Genomic DNA, 13,819 nt, shown 5'->3' with positions numbered 1-13,819 from the left:
ACTGGAACCACTATCACAGACCAAATGAAGTTGGAACTCTTTAACAACTTAGATACCGAGGAAATACCATGCAAAACTGAAGCCCAAGGTATGAGACACAGAATGCTTTTACATTTCAGGAAGTCTTAGGCTGACTTTTTGCACTAAAAGACACTAATGAAACTCTTTTTAAAAAAAAAAATTCTATTTTAAGTTCAGGGATACAAGTGCAGGTTTGTTACATAGGTAAGCTTGTGTCATGGGAGTTGATGTACAGATTATTTAATCACACAGGCATTAAGCCCACTATCCATTAATTATTCTTTCCTGATCCTCTCCCTCCTCCCACCCTCCACCCTCCACCTTCCAAAAGGCCCCAGTGTGTGTTGTTTCCCTCTATGTACCCATGTGATCTCATCATTTAGATCCTACTTATAAGTGAGAACATGTGGCATTTGGTTTTGTTTCTGTGTTAGTTTGCTAAGGATAACGGCCTCCAACTCTATCCATGTCCCTGCAAAGGACATGATCTCATTCCTTTTTATGGCTGCATGGTATTCCATGATGTATATATATATCACATTTTCCCTATCCAGTCTATCATTGATGGGCATTTAGGTTGATTCCATGTCTTTGTTATTGTGAACAGTGCTGCAACAAACATGTGTTTATGCGTCTATAATAGAATAGTTTATATTCCTTTGAGTATATACCCAGTAATGGGATTTCTGGGTTGAATAGTATTTCTGCCTTCAGGTCTTTGAGGAATCACTACACTGTCTTCCACAATAGCTGAACTAATCTACATTTCTGACAACAGTGTTTAAACAAGCATACCTTTTTCTCCACAATCTTGCTACCATCTGTTATGTTTTTACTTTTTAATAAAAGCCATTCTGATTGGTGTTAGATGGTATTTCATTGTGGTTTTGATTTGCATTTATCTAATGATCAGTGATTTTGAGCTGTTATTCGTATGATTGTTGGTTGCATGTATGTCTTTTTTTTTTTTTTTTTTTTTGAAAGTGTTCGTGTCCTTTGACCGCTTTTTTATGGGATTGTCTGCTTTTTTCTTGTAAATTTGTTTAAGTTCCTTACAGATGCTAGATAACTAAGGAAATTCTGTAGTTCTCAATCCAATTGAGAAACCAAAACTGAGTTGAAGATACTTCTTGATGTTGCTAAAATTACTGATCCTCTCTGCTCTCTCCCTTCAGAAAAAAAAAGAGATGTCTGCAGAGAAACATTGTCAAACACACACACACACACGCACACACACACACACACCTTATACAATTTGTTTTATTGACTCTTCTGCCGGCATTAGGTTTTTGTGACATTTACTCAATGTCTTTTTCTATGTTTTAAAAAAAAAAAAAAGCACATGAAGTAGGAACTGTAAGAGCTATTTTACTAAAACATTTTTAAGTGATTGGGCCTGAAGTAGTATAAGATAAAAACTCAAAGAAGGCATTCTCTTCAGAAAAGCCACCTTTTTTTTTTTTTTTTTTTTTTTTTTTACCTCTTTTAAAAAGTTAAAACTAAACCCATTACTGCCATGCCTAAAATCCCCCGGTGGCTTCCTACCATTCTTAGAATAACAGTCTAAACCCTTGCCATATCCTAGATGCATGGCCTTTCCTGTAATGCTTCTTCCGCCTACCTTCTCATTTCCATTTTATACCCTAGGGACACTGCTTCCTTCTGTTTCTCAGACTAGCCAGGCACATTTAACCCCTTAAGGCTCTGCACATACTTCTTCTGCTGGGAATCCTCTTCCTTCAGATTATTCACATCCCTCTGATCTCAGATGAAAAGACTTTTTTTTCTGAGAGCCTTTCTCATTGCCCTTATCTAAAGTGACCCCCTCAGTTATTCTGCTCATTGCTCAGTGAACTTTAAGGCATTCAACACAATCAATAATTAGTGTGTATAATATGCATTTACACATTCCATTATCTTTATTTCTCATTAAGATATTGCCTCCATGAGATCAAAGATCTCATCCTTTTATTTACCACTGTGTCTGCAGTGCCTAGAATAAAGCTTGGCACATAGTACAAACAAACTCAATATTTGTTGGTTTAATGGCGTTTCCCTAAATTATGCAATGTTTTTGGTACTGAATTCAACTTATCCAGGGATATATGCAGGTTGCAGAACTTTAGAATTAGAAGGCCTTTGCCAATCAGCCTTATTTCCGTAGGGATGAGACTGAGACTTGATGCAGATAAGAACTTTGATTAAAGTTGTCGCCGGGCATGGTGGCTCACACCTGTAATCCAGCACTTTGGGAGGCCGAGGCAGGTAGATCACAAGGTCAGGAGATCAAGACCATCCTGGCTAACATGGTGAAACACCATCTCTACCAACAATACAAAAAAATTAGCCGGGCATGGTGGCAGGCGCCTGTAGTCCCAGCTACTCAGGAGGCTGAGGCAAAGAATGGTGTGAACCCAGGCGGTGGAGCTTGCAGTGAACTGAGATCGCACCACTGCACTCCAGTCTGGGTGACAGTGCGAGACTTCATCAAAATAAAAAAAAATTTTAAAAATAAGAAAAAAAAAAAGAGGTCTACATAACAATTACATAGTTATCCCTGAGACTGCAGTTCTACTTCAACCACATTACCAAAGAAAACAATCCCCCATGGACTTCTACTCAGTTTAATAGTCTGGTCAGTGTATTACTATTTTATTAACCTTACATTACTTATTTACAAAGGTTAAGCACGTTTTCAACATTTATCGCCTAGATCAAAAATCAGTCTCAGGCCTGTATTCCTCCCAGAAATTGAAGAACTCTTTCTCAATTAGTATCAACAATTAGTTAAGGAGGTTACACGTCTATTTTTGTCACCTTTGGAGAGCTATCCAATAAACCACTACATATTCCCACAGCAACTATGAAACAACAGAAACCTAGCTCTTTTCATAGGGCATGCATATCTACTATGTTCTACATTTCTTATGTAGAACAAGGGTTATGTAGAAGGGTTTTATGTGTACAAAGCCTATAATTCTGGGTGCCAGGACAGAGGATGGAGTTGTCATCACTCAAATGTAATTAAGGTTGCCATAAACACTCAAAGTTAGACATATTTATCATCTGTGGACATAGGACTAAACCTTTCAGTTGAATTCCTAACTTTTCTTAGGAATCCTGCTGGGAAAGAATAAATAAAAATGTCTTATGCTATCAATATGTATTTTATTCCGTATTATTTATGGTTAAAATAATAGATGGTACAAAAATTACAGTCCAACCACATCAACATTACTGTATCACTAACGCATTTAAGACAAATATACCTTTAATTTTTCAACAATCTTCTCTCTTCCCTTTGTTTTTAGAATTTATCATTTTTTAAACTTTGAAATTATACTTTCATAATGTATTTCTCAGCTCACAACACTAGGAGGGATTTTGTTTATATTGACATCCAACAGGGAAAATACCATTACACAATCAAATATTTTGTTGAAATTAAATTTAATCACTTTCTTCATCAAAATAACTATTTACTGCATAATGTAATTTCACTAACGCCATACCCAGCTGCATTATAAGACAAGCACAAATCAACAAAATGCCATCCAATTTGTGCAAATTGAAATAATTCTTGAGGAAATATTGAAATACTTAAAGCTATGAAAACACCATTAAGTTTGTCTTAGAAACTTATTGTTTCAGCAGGAAAAAATAAATGTCTGGAGGTCAACTCACTCATCTGTTTTCTTCTAGGTAGAGCTCTAGAAAACACAATGGCCACCATCAGAATTTAAGAAACATGCCTGGAAATTTAAGGACAAGACACAGGAAAGGAACTTTGCTACCTTACCCAGTAGCCCTCTAGAATAGCAAAGCCTCTAGTTTTTAACTACACAGCTTCTCATTAAGGCCATAACTATTCTGACTGCTGATTACACTTAAAAGCTTCCCATTGCTAACACTACATCAAACTTGAAACCAGAGATAGGTAGAGAGTTCTAAAACTTCACATGTTAGAAAAAAATAAGGGAGAGACTGAGTCACATGTGCTGTTGAGAAATAAACCTACCTACTGATTTTTTGAAAGAGAGATAGATTTCACAAGTAAAGTGAGAAATTAATGAATCTAAACAGAAAAAGCAAATAAAGTACAGATGAGTTCTATGCACTTGGCTGGCGCCCAACAGCTGCTGTTCTAACCCACAGTTTGATATTCTATAAAACTGTCTCCACATGAATAAATATACTCAGTGACAGTCTTTCATATAGAGCAGGGCTTTGGAGAGGAATAAGCAATTAAGGGTACCAGTTAGCCATTGTCAAAAAATAGCCGATAGCCTTTTACATATGCACATAGTAAATGCACAAAGTGGCAAATAATTTTACTTTTCATTGTTTTGATTTTAATTTGTGGAACATGTTACGTTAATGATGGATACAAAATGTAAAAAACCTGAACTATTCATGGCTTCCTATCTGTTTCTGGAACTTTACAAAGGAAACAAGTCAGGTTAGACTATTATATTATTGAGACCTCTCAGAAAACCAGGCACAAAATAATTAAACCAAGCCCTGTTGATAACTGTGACATAAGTACAGATTTTATGGATTATGATATTCATTCCCCTGGCAACATCCTTATTCAGGTCATAGAGAAAACCCTGCACTGCCATCTTGCACTGCCATCTGCAATCTGAAAGACTAGTGGCTAGATTTGAGTCCTTCTCTTGATCATCAGAGTAACACTTTGACCTCTGTCTCCAATTAATCACAAGGTATTCTGTTTTGACTCATCTATCCATAACACAGCACATTAGCCTGAGATAAACATTTGGCCACAGTGTTATCACAAGGAGGGTTTACTAGATGCATGTACACATAAACCTATGCCCTTTCCAACCTATTTCTATTAAGAATAATGATGATAATATAAGATAGAGTATAATTATTGACATTCCTTATAAGACAAGACATGAAGAAATGTATGAAAAGCTCAATGCTGAATTTCGACTTTAATGTGGATTCTATAGTTCCAGAAGACATTTGGCTATCCAAATGAGATGAAAAAGAATGATCTGCATGGGAAGAGATCTTCTGAAAACATGGAAAATATAGTGGTTCCAAGTATATTTTCAATGGCTAACTCACCATCATTCAGCTTCAATATGAACAAGTTAGTGGGGAAATGTGATTCCAGCCATTGGTTTATGAACAGAATAGAAGAACAAAACCAATTTTGTATCTCCTAGAAAAAAATTAAGAGGCTTATAGTCCAGAGCATTTATTGGTATAAGGTTGCATGCATGGAGCTGGAATTCAGGAACCGATTCTGGGTCTTTCTCTTCTCCGGAGGCTTTTTACCTTCAATTCTTCACTTTCTACCCCAAAAATGCTAGCTTTCAATAGTCTAGTATTAGAAAGTCTCACTTATTAGCTTAGATTCCTATTTCCCCTAATTTTTCTTTTTCTTTAATCCTTCTTTCTAAAGAAATCCCTTTATTGTTATTCCTGTAATTAAATGGAAGCCGTAAGATGTTCTTTAGCATACATATTTTCTCAAGGAGGCAGAAATGGATTTAAATGTGACACAAACCATTAGGAATTCTGGTGAATAATTATGCTCCCTGTGTGGTTAGTTTTGTCAACATGCATCTCAAAATGACAGTGCCAAAGGAATGTATTGTTTTCATAGACACTGATTTAAAATTAGTGAAGTGATCATTTCATTTAGACCTGAAAGCCTGAAAAATGTCTTCTGATTTTTAATAAATTCAAATACTCCATGCCATTCTCTTCTTCCTGAAAGTAAAAATCTTCTAAAAGAAAAGAAACTTCTTTCCTCTATCTCTTTGTGATCTTTCTCTTTTGAATTCCAGTATCACTTGCCTCTTGAGCCCATTAGCTCTGAGCATACACTGATTTTACCTAGTTTACCTTTTTCTTACTGTTCTTATTTTACTTTTTCAGTTAAATTATAAATTGTTTGGGCTGGGCACGGTGGCTTATGCCTGTAATCCCAGCACTTTGGGAGGCTGAGGTGGGTGGATTGCCTGAGATCAGGAGTTTGAGACCAGCCTGGGTAACGCGGTGAAACTCCATCTCTACTAAAATACAAAAACTTAGCCAGGCGTGGTGGCAGGTGCCCGTGCTACCACCTACTCGGGAGGCTGAGGCAAGATAATTTCTTGAACCCGGGAGGCGGAGGTTGCAGTGAGCTGAGATCATGCCACTGCACTCCAGCCTGGGACAGAGGGAGACTCCGTCTCCAAAAAGAAAAAAAAAAAAAAAGATTGCTTGCTTGATGGTGGAGAGTTCATGTATTTCTCACAGCATCTTTCAGTATAAACTGAATAACTTTATTGAAAAATGTTTATCAATTAATAGATTTATTAGTTGGTTTATGCCTCTTCCAATTTAGACTGAGATTCTCTTTGTGTTGTGTCTTCTCCATTATAGCGTTTTACAAAAAATTAATAAGTGTAATTTGGGTTTCTCCTCCCTCAATTACAATCCTGCACTCTTATAGTAGACACGATCCCATAAATATAATTGGCTAGAGAGTCAATTTTTTTAATCTAACATAATCTTTAAATAAATAATAAACTTTGTATATAATAAGACTTTAAATATATTAAAAGTATCTTAATATAATATCTGTATTATCATATGAAAAACAACCATGAATACTTTACCAATATTAAACTTCAATGTTGGTATGTTCTAGTGATAATTTAAACTCTTGATTCTGTCTTTATTACACTAGAATAAAATAATATTTTTGCAATAGAGATTATCTCTGAGAATCTGTGAGTTGGCATGTTTTACAGAGGAAAAATGATAAAAAATAAAACGGTTCAATAATAGTCTCAATGGCAGAAGCATCTTCTCGAACACTCAGAAGGAGTTCAGGTGTGTCGGGGGCGATAAGGTAATACAGTAGCAATATTATATTATATTTTATTAGTGAAAACAATAAAGTGGATTGATCTTTCTAGAATAAGTAGGAAGAGGTTAACAGTAATTGAGGAAAATGATCTAATTAAAACAGGATTTCTATAAAGAAGTAGAATTTCTTTAATTAAACAATAGACTGACACATTGGACAAACTGCATTAGAGTATAGCTTGTGTTTCATCATTTTGACAACCTATTGTGATAAAAAAATAAGAATGCAGAGCACTAATCTGGCTTATAACATTCTGATAAAGTGGTTCTAGAATAGAGTTCTGAAATAATTCCACACAGTTTTATCTCTTCCATTCATTTCCCATTGATTCTACACAGGTCACATTAGTTCAAAAGCATTTCACTAAAACATAGTGCTCTTCCCTTTTCCCCCTGCCCAAAGTAAAAACCAATCTAAGAATTATTGGTGTCACTCTAGAGACTGAGAGCCAGAGACTCATATTCTACCACTTACTGAAGCAAAATCTGCACAGGGATGGTGAAGAGGGAGGAAATGCTTGTCTTATTATTTTTACTTTCATCTTCCCTGTCAAAGAATCTAGCACTTGTTGGTGTCCATTAAATTGTAGGTGTATAAAGTAAGAAATTAATAATTGATTTTGAAAAAATAAATTTTCTTCCATGGATTAAACATATGCTTAACTAGAAGAGTAAATATCAGACAAGGTAGGAAAGCTAATTTATCTTCTGTTTCCTTTTATGAGAAGGGATCAAAGAAAATATCCAAAAAAAATGAAAAGTACTGTACTAGAAGTTTTATGATTATCTTTACTCTGAGATTCTATAAGGTATGTTTTTCAAGGTAATTGGTACCCAAAATTCTGAGAAATAAATTCACACCTTGCTCACAGAGTTTGGAGTCCAATTGCCAAATAAGCACAATGTTTGTCCCCACTTGGACTTGATCGACAATATGACAAGTAGGAAACTGCCCAAAGTTCTGGGCTGTCTTTAAATGACATCATTGTCCTGAAATCACCACATTTGCTGTCACTCTAAAGTTGTGAATTTTGTCCCCAGAAATTTCTTAATGCAATAAACACAAATTGAACTTCTACTATATTCTAACACATTGTAAGAAATAGCAGGAATTTCAAAGGCAAACAGGACATGAATAACTCAAAATCCAGTGAAAAAGACATACATATACACAACAACATGTAACATAGTGTGATTAGTTTTCTAGATTAACTGTTTCACAGTTTGGTCCTCAAGAGAATAAAATACCAGCTAGTACTAATTCAATGACCAAGGCAGGGCTGAGGGTGAGGGCAGTGTTTTAGCATCAACTGGCCAGGCATGATGGAAGGAGACAAACTGATAGGCAAGTCCATCATAAAAAGGAACTGCTGAGATAATCTGAAGAATTTATAGTTTCAGCTATGATTTTCCATGCTCTTATTCTTTTTGAATCCAAACTGCTGAAAGTGGTGAACTTTTTTTAAAAAAGTTAAACTTTGAAAAAATATTTTGGAGGGTCATGTCATGACCTCAGCATTCAAATCGTTGAAGTTTGTTTTGGGTCCTGAGGGAGACAGCTTCAAGTATCCTGCATAATTTAAAGAAATTCTGTTTCTTTGGTCCTGCTTATGGGAGTCCTAAAAATGTATTTTAAAGACAAAGGTAAAAATTAGAGCAGAAATATTAGCTCTCTTTCTATTTGTAATGCCCTGATGTTTGAGAACAGCTCATATTTGTATGAACATATGTCAGTCTCTATCATCTTAATGGTGACTAAATAAAGAGCAGTTTTTAAATTTTCAAAAGTAGATAGGTCTTTCATTGATAGAGACAGATCTCTGCTGTATTTTATTTTCAACTCAGAGGCAAAGAAATAAGACAAGATGGCAGGATATAGTGAATGAAATAAAAACCATTGGCTGTTAATAAAATAAACAATAATGGAAATTAATGGACAATTTAAACTGCCTAAGAAAACATATGTAATGTGAGCTTAAAGAGCAATGCTATTTTGATATGATGACCATGACTTAGTTTTAATAGTTGATTTGTAAGGTTTATTTTAAGTGTGCTTGGATCATAATACTCCCAGATACTTAGAATTTAATACCACTTGGACTTCATGACCAATCTCAAAGTGACTGTGACAGAAGGGAACACTACATACAAACTTTGGCATGTCCTAAAAGGCAATCACTGGAATGGCCTTGACTATTGTAAAGCAGTCATGTCTTTTTCTTCAAACAACTATTTGCTTTCAAGAAATAGCTCCTTGCTTAGAACTGAGGTGATACAGTACAGGGAAGTATTAAGAGTGCAGTCTTTTGAGCCAGACTGTCTGAGTTTGAATCTTATAATGCTCTCTTATTAGCTCTAGGACAATGGACAGGACACTTAAACTACCTGTGCCACATTTCCTTTCTGAAAAACAGGGGCAATAATAGTACTTACTTCATAGTTTCAGTGTGATGATTAGAGAAATTAATGTGCCAAAATGTTTATGAAAGTGTCTGACATATAGTCAATACCTCATTCATATTTTCTATCATCATTACAACTCGGTCCTGGTGGAAATGAAATGGCTGCCCTTGAAAAAACAAATGATTACGCAACCTGAGCTATCGTTGTAGGACTCTTTTCTTAGTTCACCTACAGACAGGGATCCTTGGCCAGTGTGGTGGTTCATGCCTGTAATCTCAGCACATTGGGAGGCCAAACCAGATGGATCACCTGAGGTCAGGAGTTCGAGACCAGCCTGACCAACATGGTGAAACCCGTCTCTACTAAAAATACAAAAATTAGTCGGGTGCAGTGGCTGGTGCCTATAATCCTAGCTACTTAGGAGGCTAAGGCAGGAGAATCATTTGAACCCTGGAGGCGGAGGTTGCAATGAGCCAAGATGCTGCCATTGTCCTCTAGCCTGGGCAACAAGAGTGAAACTCCATCTGAAAAAAAAAAAAAAAAAAAGACTTGGATTCTTGTCACACAGCCATGAACAATCAAGCTCACAGACAATTTGAAGGGTAAGGAGGGAGGGTAGGGTTTACTAGGTGAAAAGGAAAACAGGGACTCTGGCCAGAGAGAGTCTTGTTAGTGTGCTTCCTACCTTGCAGACTGAATCCCAGGTTCCACCCAGGAAGAGGAGGGGCCAGGCTCCTGCCCGCTCCAAATGGTGAACACTTCTGTGGCTTCACCCCAGTGTGCACTCCTCTCAGCGCTCAGGCCCATTGGGGTTTTTCCAGGGGCACCTTCCCGCCTGGCTGTCTCACTACCTGACATAAACTGGATGCTATCTGGTCTGCCAAATGCTAAGCCTGTTCAATGGCATGCCATCATCAAGTGGCTGTGTTACATACACAATCAGGCTGAATTAAGCCCTAAAGAAGTCACCCGCAAGTGTTATGAATGGGTGGTTAAGACCTGCAGTGCACCTATGCTTGCTGCATTGCCACTTACTTCACCACTCTTTATGAGAAGTGCCCCCAGAACCAGTGAACGAGGAAGAGCATAGTTGAACCTGGTTTAGAGATGACTCCTCACGATATTCTGGCCCCAGCTAGAAGTGGAGGGCTGCAATGCATCTCATTGTCTTCTTTGCCAAAGGTTTGACAGGGACTTGGAAATTATGAGATTGAAGACCTGAGGAAAGGAGAATATTGAAAAGAGTCTCGTGGGTGAGCCTCGCAGAATGAGAATAGAGTGTAAGAACGTCTACATCCATTCTAAATGTTCATCAAAGCATACCTGCTTTGGAAGACACTCTTAGTAATCAGATAGGTAGGTGACCAATTCTGTGTCATAGTGTGTATATGCAAATTCTGTATGTAAATCTGTCTACTTGGATACTTGTGTCCTTGCTCAAAAGTTCATAAACACACGGGTCACAATGGTGGAAACAGAGGTTATGCAAGGACTCTATAAATTGGACTTTCCCACAACGTGGCTGATCTAACTACTGTTACTGCTGGGTACCCAGTATTCCAAAGCAGATATCAGTCTTGACTCTGATGTGGCATCAAAATTCCGGGAATCTGATTGCAGTTTGTTACTTTTTGACTCCACCTACTAAGACTTGTCCTTCCTGGAGTAGATACTTATTAAGGATATGAATATGCTTTCCCTGTTTACCATGCTTCTGCTAGCAAAGTTCCTGCAGTATTAAGGTATTTCAGTTAACACTGCCTCTGACCAGGGAATTTAATAATTAAAGGAGTAAGACAACGGGTATATACCCTGGGCATGTACAAATCTTAGCACATTCTCTATCATTCAAAAGCAGTGCTCCTTATAAACAAGTGGAAGGAGCCTATAGAAGACCCAGTCATGGTGCCAGCTAGAGAATAACATCTTGTACATTTGAATTCAGTCCCTCTGGAAGTAGAGATGAATATACATTTTTTGTTGAACCTTAATCTCTAACAAAGACTACAACTAAACTAAAAAGATTATTAGAAAATTTTGATGTGAAGAAGTTTTTATTCTGGTGACAATTACATCTCTGATATACTATATCACATTGTTTCCCAAAGTATGTTTCCCCATTGCTATGTTTCCAGGATATTAGTCATTGCTTTGCTGTTATGTTAGAAAATCTCTAAACAAGGTAAAATAGGTTTCTTCATTATTGAACTTTCCAGAACCTGGAAGATGATAGCATGCTTTGTGAATTTCCAAAAAGAGTATGTATCATCAGCATATCCCAAATGTATTTGATCACAAAACCTTATTTATTTTTGTGAACTATTTATATTATTGTGCAACAGGGAAACATTCAGTGAAAAACTTAAGCAGATGCTTTGACTAATAGTATCTGGATAGTAATCAATCAAGTAAGCAGTAATGATAAAACTACTGCTATTAGATTTATAAAGAAATAGGAAACTGTAATAAAAAAGCACTGCACATGAGCCAAGATCATGCCACTGCACTCTAGCCTGGGCGACAGAGTAAGACTCTGTCCAAACAAAACAAAACAAAACAAACAAACAAACAAACAAAAAACGACAACAAAAAAACACTGCATAAATAGGTTGATGGATTTGGTGTAAACACACTGTTCCGTAGAATTCTGTAAAATTCTGTTAGCTTCAGGAGAGCTAGTATCTAGAAATGACAAATTATCAACCAAAGCGTAGTTATATTCCCACATTCCCAGTATCTCCAATTACTAGTATTCAGATCAAAGCAGTGAAACAGATGTTATATTCTGGATTCACAGACATTATTTAGTCAAGGACACCTAACAGTTTCTAAGAAAATATTGGAGGTTTGTTCTTTTTTATAGTCAGTATCAGAATATGCAACTAATGTTCACAAAATCTAGGAATAAGTTAATCAACAACTTTGTCAAATACAGAAATTACATGAGTATCTACAAAGAAAGGCACAAAAATATGTTTTTTATTTTCTGAACATTTTGAAACCAAGAAATAGCATTTAATTCTCAGAAACTGACAAGCTACTAAATAAAGAAATGAAATTGTTGATCTTCAACTGGTGTCTGAAGATACAAAAGTAACTAATGAATAATCCTGTTAACTTGGTTTGTTTTTGTTATTTCTAAGATTAGAGAAAAAACTAGGAGGACCTGAGTGATAGGCATGACATGTTAACTTTTACAAATGAACAAGTACTTCAAATCCATGCACCTGATTTTGTTATTTCTAAGATTAGAGAAAAAAATTAGGAGGACCTGAGTGATAGGCATGACATGTTAACTTTTACAAATGAACAAGTACTTCAAATCCATGCACCTAAAGGGCATTTGATTTTTGTCTTCAGAAGAAGAATGTTATTAAACACTTAATAGTGCTATGTTAGAGTTCAAAAAGATCTGACATTTTTAATAAGTAACGCTGTGTAGCCTATCCTGTGACAAAAGTATCACTTATTTCAAACTCCCATTCTCGCCTCTATTTGCCTTATAAATGTCTTTCTTTCCCAGATCAGGGTTATTTTAAGAGTAAATTAAAAACTTCTTAGATTAACTTTTCCCAAGTAGAATGGCTATAAATATTTGAATTGGAAATCATATTATTTAAAACAGGTCATCAGTTACCAGAAACAGTTATTTCAAACACCAATGTTGTTGGCTGGTATGGGCTGTTACCATGAGATTTCTCGTGCCAATATTTTACTCAAGTTTTTTTTTTTTTTTTTTAAACCAATTTACAAGTGTTCATTTGATAATAGTTAATCAACAATACGGACCATGCTCAGCCAAAATTGAACAAATTATTTGCTCAATGAGCAGATCATAGTAAGAGGGTTAAATACACAATTTCTAAAGCTTAAGTTTGTATGTGTTACATCAAAGAAAACTACGCAATTACCTCTCTATTTAAATCACTATAAGGAACAAAGCTAGAAATTTTAGCTCAGGGAAGGAGAAAGATGGCTCATGTAGCCAGATTATATTACATAACTTATAAATTAGGGTTTTATCCTCTCTGGTTTATATAAACACTGTTATTCATCTAATGTGTTATAATTAAAAACTCAAGTTATACCATTAGGTCTAATGCATGTTGAGTTCTCTCATATGCTGTTTATTATAGAAACTGTGACATAAAGAATGATACTCTCTTGGTCAAGATCACTGGAAACCAGAAATACATGTATACACGTATAAACACACACACACATATGTGTATGTATATATATCTCCAGGACATATATATAAAACTGGGTGTGTATAACTGTATATATATGTATATAAAAATGTGTGTAAGTGTATGTGTGTATATATATATACACACACACACATATAACTGTGTGTAGGTATATAAACACACACACACACACACGTATATATATAGAAACAGGTATAGGTATACACAGTTTTTCTACCTTCATGGTCAAAAACTCTTAAACCCTAAAAGAGCTGAAAGAGTCTGACTGGCAGAATTTCTAGATTAAAATA

Source organism: Macaca mulatta, chromosome 13 (genome assembly GCF_049350105.2).
Source record: "Macaca mulatta isolate MMU2019108-1 chromosome 13, T2T-MMU8v2.0, whole genome shotgun sequence".
NCBI classification, from domain to species: Eukaryota; Metazoa; Chordata; class Mammalia; order Primates; family Cercopithecidae; genus Macaca; species Macaca mulatta.
The sequence above is the reverse complement of the archived record's forward strand: the minus strand, read 5'-3'. Positions refer to the sequence as shown.